This window comes from Piliocolobus tephrosceles, chromosome 5, assembly GCF_002776525.5.
Source record: "Piliocolobus tephrosceles isolate RC106 chromosome 5, ASM277652v3, whole genome shotgun sequence".
Classification (NCBI taxonomy): Eukaryota; Metazoa; Chordata; class Mammalia; order Primates; family Cercopithecidae; genus Piliocolobus; species Piliocolobus tephrosceles.
In genome coordinates, this window is record NC_045438.1 from 65,245,693 (window position 1) to 65,263,284 (window position 17,592).

Sequence of the window (17,592 nt, forward strand, 5' to 3'; positions counted from 1 at the left end):
TTTCTTTCTTTCTTTCTTTCTTTCTTTCTTTCTTTCTTTCTTTCTTTCTTTCTTTCTTTCTTTCTTTCTTTCTTCCTTCCTTCCTTCCTTCCTTCCTTCCTTCCTTCCTTCCTTCCTTCTTTCCTTCCTTCCTTCCTTCTTTCCTTCCTTTCTCTCTCTCTCTCTCTCTCTCGATGGAATCTCACTCTGTCACCCAGGATGGAGTGCAGTGGCGCCATCCTGGCTCATTGCAACCTTTGCCTCCTCGGTTCAAGTGATTCTTCTGCCTCAGCCTCCCAAGTAACTGGGATTACAGGTGCCCACCACCATGCCCGGCTGATTTTTGTAGTTTTAGTAGAGATGGGGTTTCACCATGTTGGCCAGGCTGGTCTTGAACTCCTGATATCAGCTGATCCACCTGCCATGGCCTCCCAAAATGCTGGGATTACAGGCGTGAGGCACCTTGCCATGCCTATTTTCTAATTTGTTAATTAATATCTTTTCAATTTGGCAATCATATTTTAAATTTCCTGGAGCTATTTCTTGTTTTCAGAGTGTTCTTTTTCCATAGCATTGTGTTCTTGTTTTATGGATGAATTATATTTCTTGCTTCTCTGAGGATATGTATAATAATGTTTTGAAATTTTTTCCCATATGTAGAACCGTTAGTGAGCATCTGCCATGCAGAGTAATGTGCCCAATGTGAGAATCCTCCACTCTAGTCCCAACTCTAGTTGGTATCTCCTTGCTTCCCATGATGCTCCCACCTCTCTTTGATACTCACTTCCTGAATACATGTGACCCCTAGAGGCTGGGATCCCCAGTATCAGCCCCAAGACCACCCCCAAAAGCAGCAGGCCCAGGGTCCCTGGGCAAAGGGATCTTCTGTCTCCAGAGGGGTTTAGCGCCAGAAGCAGCTGTGAGGCTCAGTGTGGGTGGAGAACTGGGGTCCTCAGGATTTCCAGATTATCAGTGGGAACTTACAGGAGGTCAGGGTTGCCACGGAGGCAGTGACCAAACTCTGTATGCCCAGGGTACTGAGGGTGCCATGCAGGAGGCCACAAGTGAATCCAGGAACTTGGGTGCTTCCTCCAGATACTGCAGGCCCAAGATCATCGGGATGAGGAGTGGAAGCTGTTGTCCTGAAAAAAGTAGGTCCCTTGGTCGTTGGTGCACAGGTTGTCCATCTGTTGGAACACAGCCGCCCACAAATTTTTGCATATGAATTTGAGGACACCCAGCTCCTCCCTGAAATGAGCATCTCCAGGGGCAGTCTCTTGCCTAGAACCTGGCTCACACAGAAATCCATGCTCTCCAGGATCAACAGGCTTATCTTCTGTACCCCCCGCACCAGACAGGTTTGGGTTTGTGATCCCACAGCTCTGCTACCATCTCCATGTGTAGAAACTCGAACAGCACCGCATCTACCATGTGTCAGCCTCATGCCCCTAATCTGAAATTTTTATATATTTTTGAGACAGCATCTTGCCTTGTTACTTAGGTTGGAGTACAGTGGCATAATCACAGCTCACTGTAGCCTCAACCCCCTGGGCTCAAGCAATCCTCCCACCTCAGCCTCCCAAGTAGCTGGGACTATAGGTATGCGTCATCATGACTGTGGAATATTTTTTTTTTTTTAAATTTTTGTAGAGATGGAGTCTCACTATGTTGCCCAGGCCAGTCTTGAACTCCTGAGCTCAAGCAATCCTTCCACCTTGGCCTCCCAAAGTGCTAGAATTATGAGTGTGAGCCACCACAGCTAGCCAATGTTTTTTAAAAATTAATAAATATGTATTGTGTTATCTGTTTTCTCTAAGATCCTTTAATTCTATTTCTTGTTTTGCTCTTTTTCTTCCTGTTAGTGGTCCTCTTCAAATGTCTGATAATTCTTGGACAGCCAAGACACAAGTACTCAAAAAGCTGATCAGAAGTTCTAGGTGTTTGTCAGAGAGGGGAAGAAAGAACTCATTGACTGGTGGAATTCACTGGAGAGAGAGAAGCCAGCAAGCGAACTTTTTTTTTTTTTTTTTGTGAGAAATCCCAAATGTCAGTATCTGTAGGTGTTTTTCTTGACTTGGTCAGTTTCCACAGAAAGGTACCCTCTCATTTTCTCCCTGGGAGTATATGTCTGGCTGTCAATGTTTCGATTGCCAGAGGGGAAAGAGGGTTAGAAGACTCATTCGAAACTCTGACTTTCTTTTTCTTTTTCTTTTTTTAAATTATACTTTAAGTTCTAGGGTACATGTGCACCACGTGCAGGTTTGTTACGTATGTATACGTGAACCATGTTGGTGTGCTGCACCCATTAACTCGTCATTTACATTAGGTATATCTCCTAATGCTATCCCTCCCCCCTCCCCCCACCCCACAACAGGCCCTGGTGTGTGATGTTCCCCTTCCTGTGTCCAAGTGATCTCATTGTTCAATTCCCACCTAAGAGTGAGAACATGTGGTGTTTGGTTTTCTGTTCTTGCAATAGTTTGCTGAGAATGGTGGTTTCCAGCCGCATCCATGTCCCTACAAAGGACACGAACTCATCCTTTTTTATGGCTGCATAGTATTCCATGGTGTATATGTGCCGCATTTTCTTAATCCAGTCTGTCACTGATGGACATCTGGGTTGGTTCAAAGTCTTTGCTATTGTGAATAGTGCCACAATAAACATACGTGTGCATGTGTCTTTATAGCAGCATGATTTATAATCCTTTGGGTATATCCCCAGTAATGGGATGGCTGGGTCAGATGGTATTTCTAGTTCTAGATCCTTGAGGAACTCCAACTTTCATTAAATTCTCATTTCCTTATAGTCTGTTACCCATACCTTTGTGTACCTGTACCTGCCATGCTTAAACCTTTCATGTCCCAACCCTGCAGAGATTAATAGACCTTTCACTTTTGCCAGAGTTTGGGAGTAGAGGTTGCCTAGCCTGGCATAGGAGGCAGTGAGAGTGTCCAGGGGACCTCACTGCTCCTTACACAGACTTGCTGCACTCCCTTTTCTTTTCTCAGTCCCGCACAACTCCAGCATTCAATGGTAGGCTCCTCCCCCTACCTCAGGGAATCTTTTTGGTCTGAGGTGAAGGGTAACTCTTCCTTATTTATCCTATAACCACCTAAATCTCTCATCTGTTCATTCCCTTTCTTCAAAGCCTCGACCTTTGAAATTCAAAAGCTGAGGAGTTATACCTCTTTTCTCTGCCTTCTGCCCTCGTACTCCTTACATAATGATCTGCTTGACTGATTGGGACCAAAAGTCAAATGGTAAGAGAATACTTGGAAAAAAAGTATCAGTTAAGACTTCAAAAACTATTGTCCTATTGCACTATTATTATACAGTACTGTCTTAGTTCAGACTGCTATCACAAACATATCATAGACTGGGTGTTAAACAACAGAAATTCATTTCTTACAGTTCTAGAGGCTGGGAAGTTCAGGATTAAGGTGTGGACAGATTCAGTTCTTGGCCTATTGTGCAGACAGCTGCCTTTTTGCTGTGTCCTCACCTGGCAGAGAGAGAACATAAATCTCAGATCTCTTCTTATAAGGTCACTAATTCCATTCATGTGGGCTCCACCTTCATAATTTAATTATCTTCCAAAGGCCTTATTTCCAAATACCACTACATTGGAGATTAGAGCTTGAAGATATGAATTTGGGAGGTGGATACCAACATTCAGTCTGTAGTAAGTACCCACTAGGTGAGGTCACTGTTAGGTACCTCAACTACATTTTCTATCAGTCTTCTCAACAACCCATTCTATAGATGAAAACTGATGTTCAGAAAAGTTAATTAACTTGCCCAAAGTCACACAGTCAGTATGTCACAGAGCAGGCATTTGGTATCTGATTAAACACCAAGCTCATGTCCTTTCCACAGTAGCAAGTGGCCTCCTGTGAGTTCATAATAAACCTTTGAAAATAGCAACCAGAATCTAGGATTTCTTCTTGTGTGACTAGATAACAAAAGGAATTTTGATTATGATTCTTCAAGAGTACTTACTTATTATGTCTCCTTTCATTGGTTGTTAAATTTTACCATACATCATCTAGTTTTCTAGGTTATTTAGAGACTGGCGCATGCATTTCAGCAAATCAAACTTATTTGGGAAAGCACATATTTGTGTTATTCAGCAGTATCTGTATTTACTATCTAAACATCTGGCAATTAACTTTCAGTGCTGACACAATTTCCAGCAAATTACAGAGCACTTATAACAGTGTATAATATGACACAGAATTCCTGGTTTTAGTGAGATTCTCCTAAATACCTGGTAACTGAATCAAACCTCTCAAAAGCCACCATTGGTGGAGGTGGGTTCTGTGCCTCAAAGATCCCTTGGGGACCTCAGGATTTAGCGCAAAGCCAGTCAGTTCCTAGCCATGTTCATTTCTTCATTAGATGCTTAGAATCAGGAAGAGAGACAGAAGGGAGAAGGACTAATCCATTCATTTCATTTAAAAGGAAGCCACAGAAGCCAACACAGATACAAGTGTTGTTGGCTGTCTGAGGTCTCCCCTGGCTTAGTGAGACTGCGTTATTTTCAGCTCTGCTGCAAGAACTACTACTGCCTTCTCCAGCCCTGTCAGCACCTCTCCCCATTTGAGTCTTTACCAAGAAGTCTATCTGATCTACTAAGAAGTGATAGTTTGGAATAGGTATAAGCTAGAGGTGAATCCATTAGCTAGAGTGATTATCGAGACTCAAGGAAAACTGTAAGTAGGAAAGTTTGCTATGAGGCTCTCTTAGCTTTCCCTTCAGGATTCATCTTGCCATCATCTCTCTTTCGTTTACCGCTTTTGGGTGGCTGCCTAATGTTGAAGTCCCGTAGGAATTCTTTCCACCAGATCCTCCTCTCACTAAGTTCAGATGAACAGTAGTATGTAATTAAAGTGCAACGTTTCAACAAGCAAGTCTCCAGAGCCAAAAGGAAACCCTAAAATAGTGGCATTTCAGGCATCACAATAGGAAAAGAGTTGGGTGCCTTCAATTCATATTTGCTGTGACCCCAATTGAGAGTTGGGATAATAAACAAAGGTAAGTTCCAAAAAATTCAGAACATCCCAAGTCCGCTAGGATGGGCCTCCAGAATCTCCTTAAAGGCTCCGCAAATTTAAAGCCAAAACTCCGTGTCTTCTAAAACTCTGAATTTGTCTGGTGTCTCTGGTTAGGAGTGGTCACATGACCAAGAAAGCCAACACATCCTTCTGCAGTGGGTAAATGGCTCCCTCGGTTCAGACCTGTTGGATCAGCTGCCAGGTCAGCACCCTCTCACTGGAGAAGCAGAAAATCCATGGGTTTTGCTGTTTAGTTGAGAAAAAAAAACAGGCTCTCCTTCTGTTGTGAAAAATTTCAATCTGCAAAGGCATGTGTTCCTAAAATGACTAATCATTCAAGGTTTCAGTTGCTGCTATTGTTTTTTAGAATTTTGTTTAATTTAGTGCTGTTATAGGTAATCATTTTGCTACTCATCACCTTTCACTACTGAGTATTTCATTTTTTTAGGCATGTGATAAAAATTCAGCAATGATAAGATTTGTGTGGGGAGGCTGAATGAATAATTACATTTATGCATTTGTTGTGGCTAATTCTGTTGGAGTTATGTTATGTGTGTGCTCATGCGTGACCTATTATTTTAGTTTTGGAGCCCAGTTTTAGTTTTGGGGATTTACTGCAACTGTGAGTGACTCCATGTTACACATAAATGTGTCTTTGTTGGCTCCCTCCATCTCCCTTCTCTCTTCAGGTTTCTTTTTTTTTTTCTGGAGACAGTCTTGTTCTGTTGCCCAGACTAGAGTGCAGTGTCATGATCTCGCCTCGCTGCAACCTCTGCCTCCTGGATTCAAGCAATTCTCCTGCCTCAGCCTCCCAAGTAGCTGGGACTACAGGTGCATGCTGTCATGCCCAGCTAATTTTTTGTATTTTAGTAGAGACGGAGTTTCACTGTGTTGCCCAGGCTAGTCATGAACTCCTGAGCTCAGATAATCTGCCCACCTCGGCCTCCCAAAATGCTGGGATTACAGGCATGAGCCACCGTGCCCGGCCCAGGTTTCTCTTACATGTCTTTGGTTTTAACCTCCACCCAGATGACTCCCACTTCTATATCTGCATACCTGACCTGACTACTGGTTTCTCGCTGTGTGCTGGGCACTTCCTCCTGCAGGCTCGCTGATAACTGAAACACGGACTTCCCCTTCATCTCCACAAACTCTTCATTTCCCCAAGCCAGCAACTGCTCCTTCCTGTTGCTTTCCGTCTGCTCCTGCCTTCTGCCCTGCAGTTTACCCAGTTCGGGGCTTCCTCACGGGCAAAGTGTGCCTGGGCCAACCCACCTGGCAGGGACTTCTTGTGAGATGGGACCCAGGATGCAGGGTTAGGCAGGGACATTTGGGATTTCAACTGTGCCCTGGTTAATTATGGGAATGTGGCAATTTTCTTTCCTTCTATGAGCCTTCATTTTCAGTGAGACTGTCCTGATCTACCCCATGGAGTAGCTGATGGGATTATTAAATGTTTATCTGAAGCTTTTGAAATGTTTGCCTCCGTTCCTACTCTTCACTGGCGTTCTCCAAAGTGGGGTGTGAGCATGGGGCCCCTGATACTTCTTTGGAGCACGGTAAGAAGATACTAAAATGTCTATTTATATTTATTTTATCTAAAAATGTAAATTCTGCTTTGCTAATATTCAATGTTTGTTTTGACTCCTGGCACTCACCCCTGTGAATTGTACTAGATAATGTGATCCTTCTAGTACAACTGAGGGCCATGGTGCCTGTGTCAGGTGTGCTGTTGGAGAGCCCTCAACTCAGAGTGGGGTGGGCGGCACCCTCCTGTAGCCCCTCAGTGCATTTTGACCACTTGTAGCTAATGTGAGCCCAGTTTAGTGGATTTATGGGTTATGCTTTCTAATTTAATGAAAACATCCACCTGATCCATGGATAAGTGACTGGGAAGAAACTGTGATTGAAATAGAACTAATAACGCAAGCTTAGGAAAGCACGGGAGTGGCCAAGGGGTCCCCTCTTCTAATCCTTGTCTGAGCTCTTTTTCAGTCCATGTCTTCCTGAGATATAACTTCCTATAATTCAAGAAACAACCTGGGAGCTAATTTGGTCCCACCAAAATAACTGGCCAATGATCTTTCTGTATGGATGTTATTTTAAAGGAATTCTACTATTTTCTTTTCTTTTTTTTTTTTGAGACCGAGTCTCGCTCTGTCGCCTGGGCTGGAGTGCAGTGGCCGGATCTCAGCTCACTGCAAGCTCCACCTACCGGGTTTACGCCATTCTCCTGCCTCAGCCTCCCGAGTAGCTGGGACTACAGGCGCCTGCCACCTCGCCCAGCTAGCTTTTTGTATTTTTTTGGTAGAGACGGGGTTTCACCGTGTTAGCCAGGATGGTCTCGATCTCCTGACCTCGTGATCCACCCGTCTCGGCCTCCCAAAGTGCTGGGATTACAGGCTTGAGCCACCGCGCCCGGCCGGAATTCTACTATTTTCTATTTCAGAGATTGACCTTATCCTCCATCTCCCCAGTTCTGGGTCTCTCTCCTGCTGGTTCACAGGTGTGAAATTGTGTGGTAAATATGCTTGCTTTTTTTTTTGAGACGGAGTCTCACTCTTGTTGCCCAGGCTGGAGTGCAATGGCACGATCTTGGCTCACTCTAACCTTTGCCTTCTGAGTTCAAGCAATTCCCCTGCCTCAGCCTCCTGAGTAGCTGGGATTATAGGCTTATGCCACCACACCCGGCTAACTTTTGTATTTTTAGTAGAGACAGGATTTCACCATGTTGGCCAGGGTGGTCTCGAACTTCTGACCCCAGGTGATCTGCCCACTTCGGCCTCCCAAAGTACTGGGATTATAGGCGTGAGCCACCGCACCTGGCCTAATATAATTTCTATAGAGTGCATGACATGGGCACAATGGCCATATGTTGACGTATTTTTAAATTCGACTAAACGTTATATTTTAAAAATTATTAAAGTAATATATATTCAATATAGAAAATGCAGTTACTATAGAAGAAGAACGTAAAAACTAAAATCATAGCACTTGGGATAGCAGCTGACAGCTGACATTCCTTTTTGTGCCTATCTATTTCTTTTTGTCAAAAATAGATTGTATTGGACACCCTATTCTGTAAGCCACTTAAAATTTTTTATGTAGTAATCCATCCAAGGATTAGCTAAATTAAAGCTACTCCAAAATTGTCTGAGAACAACTGAAAGGCTAAAAATATCTCCTTAATCCAAATTTTATGGTCACATTTTCTTTTATTAATTTTCTTAATCTTTTGCTCTTTTCATGGGTAAAAAATCAATGTTATTTATTTGTCTTATATTCCTGCAGAATTCTCAGCATGGCAATCAGCTTCTGGGAAAGATTTCAGATTTTTTTTTTGTTTTTTAGTCTTCTTTTTTTTGAGATGGTATCTTACTTTGTCACCTAGGCTAAAATACAGTTGGACCATCACAGCTCACTACAGCCTCGACCTCTTGGGCTCAAGCAATCCTCCCAACGCAGCCTCCTGGGACTACAGCCTCCTGAGTAGCTGGGACTATAGGTACACACCACCACATTCATCTAATTTTTAAATTTTTTTGATACAGATGGGATCTCACTATGTTGCCCAGGCTGGTTTTGAACTCTTGCACTCAAATGCTCCTCCCTGCCTCAGTCTCCCAAAGTGCTGAGATTATAGGTATGAACCACTACACCTAGCAAGATTTCAGAGTCTTTTGCAACCTCAGTAATCTCTGTTTTATGTAAGAGGCAAGAAGCCCTGCCAGGTAGAGAGAATAATGATAGCTGTTGCTCACTCTGCTGTTCAGCTGCAAGCTTCTCCTGCTTTGCTTTTCCTTTTCCATTGACTTCTAATAATATGAGTGGTTCAGACCACAGACTGGACATGTCCAAAACAAGGGAGAGAAAAAAAAGAGGAGAGGGAGAGTAGGGAGTCCTGACGAAATAGCCTATGTGGAGTAATGCAGCATGCTCATGTACTGAGGCAGAAGAAAAGCAATTCTTTTTTTTTCTGAGACACACTTTTGCTCTTGTTACCTAGGCTGGAATGCAATGGCCCAATCTCGGCTCACCGCAACCTCTGCCTCCCGGGTTCAAGTGATTCTACTGCCTCAGCCACAGGCATGTGCCACCATGCCTAATTTCGTATTTTTAGTAGAGACGGGGTTTCTCCATTTTGGCCAGGCTGGTGTCGAACGCCTGACCTCAGGTGATCCGCCGGCCTCGGCCTCTCAAAGTCCTGGGATTATAGGCGTGAGCCACCACGCCTGACTGAAAAGCAGTTCTTTTAAGTGAAGACTCACACTGCAAAGGGAATTGCAACCTTGTTCCCTTTTGCTTAATAGTGATTTTTTTCATGTATATGAACCATATCTCAATTATTATGCTTTTGAGAGGGCAAAGACTATGTCCTTTTCATCCTTTTGATCCCCATATTATCGAGTACAGTGATTTTTACCAAGTAAACACTCACTAAACATTTGTTGTTTGTGATGACAATGATGATAATAGGGTAGCATGCACAATAAAATACAGAATCTCCACACACAAAAAAAGCAGTTTTAGCTAATTCACAGATGACGTGATTGACTAGAATTAAAACTCAAAAGAATCAACAGACATTTATTGGCGCTGATAGGAAAATACAGCCAGTTTGCTGGGTTTACATGCAATATCCAAAAGTCAGTTGATTTTTTATAGTTTTATGTGTTGAATGGTGGTTCCCAAAAGATATGTCCACATCCGAATGCCCAGAACATGTAAATATACTTATATAGTAAAAGAGTGGATAGTACCTCTTATGACAAGAAAAGGTGTTTACGTTAAGGATTTTTTTTTTTTTTTTTTGAGACAGACTCAGTTTGTCACCCAGGCTGGAGTGCAATGGCACAATCTCCACTCGTTGTAATCTCCACCCTCCAGGCTCAAGCGATCCTCTTGTCCCAGTCCCCCAAGTAGCTGGGACCATAGATGTGAGCCACGGTGCCTGGCTAACTGTTGTATTTTTTTGTAGAGACAGGGTTTCCATGTGTTGCCCAGGCTGGTCTCGAACTCCTGAGCTCAAACAATCCTCTTGCCTCGGCCTCCCAAAGTGCTAGGATTACATGCATGAGCTACCGCATCTGGCAAGTTAAGGTTTTTTGAGAAGAGAAACTTGTCTTAGATTATCCAGATGAGTCCCAAGTCCAGTGACAAGGGTGAGACACACGGAGATTAGACACGCACAGAAGGCCATGTGGAGACAGAGGCAGAGGTTGAAATGATGCAGCCACAGCCTAAGCAGAAATGCCAGGGCAGGCCGGGTGCAGTGGCTCATGCCTGTAATCCCTGCACTTTGGGAGGCTGAGGTGGGTGGATCTCCTAAGGCCAGGAGTTTGAGACCAGCCTGGCCAACATGGTGAAACCCCGTCTCTACTAAAAATACAACAACAAAAAATTAACCAGGCATGGTGGCAGGCACCTGTAATCCCAGCTACTTGGGAGGCTGAGGCAGGAGAATCACTTGAACCCGAGAAGTGGAGGCTGCAGTGAACAGAGATTGCACCATTGCACTCCAGCCTGGGCAACAGTGCAAGACTCCGTCTCAAAGGAAAGAAAAATAAAGAAATGCCAAAGAACCTACCAGCAGCTGGAAGAGGCGAGGAAGAATTTTCCTTACAGCCCCTGGAGAGAGCATGGCCCTGCTGGATTTTGTATTTTTAGCCTCTGTAACTGTGACAGAATAAATTTCTGTTGTTTTAAAGCCACTAAGTCAGTGGTAGTTTGTTTTTGCAGGCTCAGAAAATTAATACAAGATTGTCCAGAAGAACAGAGTGCTGCGATTAAGAACATGTGCTCTGGAGTCAGACTTCCTTTGTCAGAATCTCCACTCCACCAGTTACTAGTTAGGTAATGTAAGGCACACTAGGTAACAGCACAGGGCTTGCTGTGAGTCTAGAGCATGTAGACCTGTGAGTGGTATATTGTGAACATGGAACACACGCTAGTCATTTTTATCATCATCCTCATTACTAACATTATTATTATCACCAACATAGTTAGAAAATGCAGCATGAGGCCGGGCACAGTGGCTCGTGTCTGTAATCCCAGCACTTTGAAAGGTGGAGGTGGGAGGATCGCTTGAGTCCAGGAGTTCAACACCAGCCTTGGCAATATGTTGACACCTGTCTCTACCAAAAATTTAAAAATTGGCCAGATGTGGTGGCATGCGCCTGTAGTCCCAGCTACGTGGAAGGCTGAGGTGGGAGGATTGCTTGAGCCCAGGAGGTTGAGGCTGCAGTGAATCATGTTTGTATTACTATCTGTATTTACCACTATCTGTATTTTGTAATAATAATTCCCCTGCTGTTCTTAATAATTTAATCACATATTGTTTAGTTTTTGCCTGTTTATAAAGGGTACATATTTGTCTCTGACTTTTTTTTTTCTTTTTTATGAGACAGAGTCTCACTATATTGCCCAGGCTGGAGTGCAGTGGCATAATCCTGGCTCACTGCAACCTCTGCCTCCCGGGTTCAAGCAATTCTCCTGCCTCAGCCTCCTGAGTAGCCAGGACTACAGGTGCCTGCCACCACGCCCAGCTAATTTCTCTACTTTTAGTAGAGATGGGGTTTCACCATGTTGGCTAGGCTGGTCTTGAACTTCTGACCTCAGGTAATCCATCTGCCTCAGCCTCCCAAAGTGCTGGGATTACAGGTGTGAGCCACCGTGCCCAGCCGATCTTCCAGTTTTTTTTTTTTTTTTTTTTTTTTGAGATGTAGTCTCACTCTGTTACCAGGTTGGAGTGCAGAGGTGAGAGCTCGGCTCACTGTAAACTCCACCTCCCCAGTTCAAGCGATTCTCCCATCTCAGCCTCCCGAGTAGCTGGGACTACAGGCACACGCCAGCATGCTGAGCTAATTTTTTTTTGTATTTTTAATAGAGACAGGGTTTCACCATGTTGGCCAGGATGGTCTCTAAATGCTTACTGAATTGAGAAAGGAAATTTATATACATGTATTGAGAAGTGTTTTCAGAAAATGCATCCCTAAAAAAATCCATCCTTTAAGTGACTTACATTACATTTATGATTTTAACAAACTGTTTATCAACAAACTTTTTTTTTTTGAGACGGAGTTTTGCTCTTCTTGCCTAGGCTGAAGTGCAATGGCGTGATCTCAGCTCACCACAACCTCCACCTCCCGGGTTCAAGCGATCCTCCTGCCTCAGCCTCCTGAGTAGCTGGGATTACAGGCATACGCCATGATGCCCGGCTTATTTTGTTTTTTTAGTAGAGATGGGGTTTCTCCATGTTGGTCAGGCTGGTCTCGAACTCCTGACCTCACGTAATCCGCCCGCCTCGGCCTCCCAAAATGCTGGGATTACAGGTGTGAGCCACCGGCCTGGCCAACAAACACTTTTTAAAAAATACATAGTATCTTAAGAAAATCATCCACAGAAGATGAAGTTAGTAAGCCAGTGAAGCCAAAATCAGAGTTTAAAAACAATATATATAAGCAAGTATCTTCTCAGGGGAGTACTGTACGAGATGGTGAAGAGGAGATGGTGCGACTGATACATCTTGATTCTGGATGTTTGTATTGCTAACTAGCTCAATGTTTTTTGGGTTTTTTTTTTTTTTAGCTGAAGTCTCAAAGTCTTGCTCTGTCACCCAGGCTGGAGTGCTTGGCACAATCTCGGCTCACTACATCCTCTGCGTCTCAGGTTTAAGCAATTCTCCTGTGTCAGCCTCCTGAGTAGCTGGGACTACAGGTACGCATCATCACATCTGCCAATTTTTGTATTTTTAGTGGAGACGGGGTTTCACCATGTTGGCCAGGCTGGTCTCGAACTCCTGACCTCAAGTGATCTGCCCTCCTTGGCCTCCCAAAGTGTTGGGATTACAGGCATGAGCCACTGCGCCTGGCCAAATTACCTCAATTGTTAGCTCTATTACAAGTAGGAGAAGGAATGGTAAAGGCCCTATGAAGCAACTAAAGAAATGGGGACACATGCTCTCAGATGGGAGGAGGGAAATTCAACGGCTGTGCTGAAATAAGAAAAGTGGAAGAGGCCGGGCATGGTGGCTCACGCCTGTAATCCCAGCACTTTGGGAGGCTGAAGTGGATGGATCATATGAGGTCAGGAGTTCCAGAACAGCCTGACCAACATGGAGAAACCCTGTCTCTACTAAAAATACAAAATTAGCTGGGCATCATGGTGCACACCTGTAATCCCAGCTACTCGGGAGGCTGAGGCAGAAGGATCGCTTGAACCTGGGAGTTGGAGGTTGTGGTGAAACGAGATTGCACCATTACACTCCAGCCTGGGCAACAAGAGCGAAACTGCATCTCAAAACAAAACAAAACAAAAACAAAAACAAAAACAAAAAAGTGTAATCAGAAATGCAATGTATATCACTTAAAGGATGGGTTTTTTAGGGTTGCATTTTCTGAAAACACTTCTCAATGCAAGTATATAAATTTCCTTTCTCAATTCAGTAAGCATTTATGGAATATATACCATATGCCCACCCAATGTCAAGGGTGAGGATGTTCCAGGGAATGAGTGTGTTACAGTGAAACAGTCATCAGTTTGAGACTATTAATGTTTTCATTAAGAAGGCTCTTATAGGTGACTTTTTGTATCTGATTTTTAAAAGTAACAAGGTTCTTATTAAGTTTTCATGATCATCAGGTTAGGTTTCTACCATAAAGTAGTAGGCTTATATTGTTTGGACACTATAAACAGCTTTTTTTTTTTTTTTTTCTGAGACAGAGTCTCACTCTGTCGCCTAGGGTGGAGTGCAGTGGCGCAATCTCAGTTCACTGCAAACTCGGCCTCCCAGGTTCAAGCGATTCTCCTGCCTCAGCCTCCTGAGTAGCTGGGTTCACAGGCAGCCACCATCATGGTCGGCTAATTTTTGTATTTTTAGTAGAGACAGGGTTTCACCATGTTGGCTCCACTGGTCTCGAACTCGTGACCTCAGATGATCCGCCTGGCTTAGCCTCCCAAAGTGCTGGAATTACAGGCCTGAGCCACTGCACCCGGCATAGAAACAGCTTTTTAAGTTAGTGTACTTTTAAAAAATTAAAAATGGATGGTTAATGAAGAAACAAAAACTTCAATTAATCAGAGGTGTGGGTACAAATGTTTGACTGACATGCCTATTTCATTTCGATTTAGACTTCTTTTTCAAAGAAAATTTTTGACTAGAGTGTTTGCTTATAGGAAGAGCCTTATTGCTGAGTCTTTTTACAAGTGTAAAAAAAAGTCCCACATTGGAAGAAGAAGAGGCTAGAACGACCCCTGGACGGACCAAGCCTGCTCAGCGCTGTATCCTGCGTCCAGCGCCTGTGTCCCACCACTGTCACCGCCAGCATGCCCAAGAGAAAGGTTGAAGGGGATGCTAAAGGAGATAAAGCCAAAGGGAAGGACGAACCACAGAGAAGATCCGCGAGGCTGTCTGCTAAACCTGCTTCTCCAAAACCAGAGCCCAAGCCTAAAAAGGCCTCTGCAAAGAAGGGAGAGAAGGTACCCAAAGGGAAAAAGGGAAAAGCTGATGCTGGCAAGGAGAGGAATAACCCTGCAGAAAATGGAGATGCCAAAACAGACCAGGCACAGAAAGCAGAAGGTTTTGGAGAGGCCAAGTGAAGTGTGTGGATTTTTGATAACTGTGTACTTATGGTGAGTGTACAGTTTGAAATACTATTTTTTATCAAGTTTTGTAAAAATGCAGAATTTTGTTTTACTTTTTTTTTTTTTTTTTAAACTATGTTGTTAGCATACAGAACACCTCGTTGTTGTTTTTGGGGGAAGGGGCATATGTCACTCACAGAATGTCTCTGAAGCTGGATTGATGTCGGGAAAATACTTTTCCCTTCTGGTTTTGAGAGACTTCCTCTTGGCTCCAGGAGGAGGGATTCCCTGACTTTGACACACGTGGCCGCTTGGCACAAAAGCCTGGTGGTATGGAAAAACAAATTAGTTTTTATGTCCTCTTCTCCCTTTCTATTTTTCAGCATAGACTTAACTCCCTTAAGCCCAGACACCTGTTGGGACCTGACCCCCAGTCATTGCTTACCAGTGTGTCAGGCAATCTGGACTTTCCAGTGATGCTGCTGAGATGCCATCTGTCAAAAGGGACAGCGGTTCCATTTCTAGATTGAGGATCTTCAGATAAATTCTGCCATTTTCATTTCACTTTCTGAAAGTCAGGGTTGGCTTGTGAAAAGTTGTCAAAAACATGCTAAATGTGAAATGTTGACCCTCACTCTAAACTTTCCCTGTTCAGAGCGTCAGATGAAGACTTCATTGGGTTTTATAGTGGCTTTCTGATTTTTGGTAGTCCATTGAAGAAGGGAGTTTGAAAGTTGTATACTGTTAATGATTGTCTGGCCATGTCCTGCCTGAAATACCATGATTGTTTATGGAAAGTATCTTTAATAAAGCTGGATACAGTTTGGCTTGGAAAAAAAAAATGTTCCACATCAGTATAACTGGGAACACAATGAATAATCATTAAGAAGTATAACAAGCATTTATGTGTGACATACGGACTTTCTAACTTCAAAACAGTTGGAATTAAAGACATGTTTAACATGACCATTAAAATGAAAATAGAACATTAAATTCTATATTGAAGGAAGGATAAATAAGTAGAGCAAAATCTAAGCTAATGTTTTACTCTGACTTATGTATAAATTTCTCTGTAAGCTTCCTAGTAGTCAAGCTATGATGGCATAGGTTATAGGCTATAAACTAGAGAATTCTGATTATTTGCAAACAGAGAGATAAGTTCCTTGGAATAAAATATTTTAAGTTTTAAAAATATTTAACTTGAAAAACTATCATGTAGTTAATTATACAAGAAATATTGAGCCACATATTTAACCATGGTTTCTGAAAGATAGATAAATATTATTCATATAGGTAATTTATGTATTTTTCTTCAACAAAAGCCTAGATTGTAGTATTCAGATTTTACAGAGTAAGGTTTTTTTGTTTTGTTTTGTTCTCTGAGGGGGATGGGAGGTGGAGATTGTATTAGTGAGGATCCTTGCAGAAAAGAGAAGGTAATTTGAGTTGATAAAGGGACTCTTTACAAAGATATATGTAGGATGCAGGGAAACCATAAGGAATTGTGCAGTTCTGTGGGGCTAGTAACAAGGGACACTGTTACCCTTCTAGGTTTGAAAGGGATAAAGAGAAGATGCCATCACCAGAAGAGAACTTGGAGACAGAGACTGAACAGAGAAGGCTCTTGGACAGGAGTAGTGACTTTTAGTCAAGAGATGAATCCAGCCTGTGGTACCCCCACAGAGAGCCAAGGAAATAAATACCTTTAACTTTCCACCCACTCCCTCTGATCTCTTGCTGGTACTTTTCCTTGACTGAATTCAACTAGAAGCTAAGGGCAGGCACAGGGAGTCTGGTGGTGCTTGTTAGCCTTCTGGTGCAGAGAAAAGATGAAGAAAGGACATATGGAAGCTATCAAGCCAGGAGGACATATTGGAAATTGGGGAGCTTTATAGAGTTCACCCTTCCCCCATTTTGATAAGCCTCCCTGGGTAGAGCAGAAAGGGACTTGCCCTTCTGCCATTCCCACTCAGACTTTGGTGGAGAATCACTGCAGTGTAATGAGAGATGGTCATTCTGTTAGCTGCATGTAAGGAAAAAATGTTGAGAACCAATGATCTTTAAGAAAGGATAATGCCATTTTCCTTAAATGTTTCTTTTTCTCACATGGATTTTACATTGGAGCTAAGTCACAGCTCTGAAATAGAGAAATTTAATAGAACGTGAAGACAGTCCTTAAGCTTAGAATATCAGATGCGTTATGAGTCAGTGCCCACAGGCAGAATTAGATAACCCTTGGGGAGAAGAGATTCCCTTCCCCATGACCTGTGGGTAGATCTCACCCATGTGAAGACGGATACACTAATAGGGGCCTCTGAGGACTATGTCTGGTGACCTGACATCTGGATGTTGCTTTGATTGCTCATAGATAAGTGCACCCCAAGCCCAGACAACTTGAAACCTATGTATCCCTATAGCAGCAGTAATTATAATAACAGCCAGGCCTACAAAGCCAACTGCATTGCCAATGAGGCCATTTAAAATATTGAAAGATACATTCTAGAACTTATGAAATCTCTGGCCTAATCTCCAATATTATATGTTCTCTCCAATTTGAAAATCCACCATTTAAAAAATAAAAACAAAACCAAGTATAAAAAATGTAAATACAGGTCTTATTTGTTTTTTTGTTTTTGTTTTTGTTTTTTTGGCAAAGAGTCTTTCTCTGTTGCCCAGGCTGGAGTGCAGTGGTGCAATCTCAGCTCACTGCAACCTCCGCCTCCTGGGTTCAAGCGATTCTCCTGCCTCAGCCTCCCGAGTAGCTGGGGCTACAGGCATGTGCCACCACGCCCAGCTAATTCTCGTATTTTTAGTAGGGACGGGGTTTTGTCATGTTGGTCAGGTTGGTCTCGAACTCCTGACCTCAGGTGATTCCACCCACCTTAGCCCCCCAAAGTGACGGGATGACAGGCATGAGCCACTACGCCTGGCCCGCAGTTATATTTTTATACTTAAACTTTATATAAATTCACATGT

General features: G+C 43.1%; 2 pseudogenes; one reads left to right on the plus strand and one right to left on the minus strand.

Moving 5' to 3' along the window:
- Window positions 1-931: 931 nt before the first annotated feature.
- Window positions 932-1,410, minus strand: LOC111538493 (annotated as a pseudogene).
- Window positions 1,411-6,200: 4,790 nt separating this feature from the next.
- Window positions 6,201-17,287, plus strand: LOC111538461 (annotated as a pseudogene).
- The last annotated feature ends 305 nt before the right edge of the window (window positions 17,288-17,592 follow it).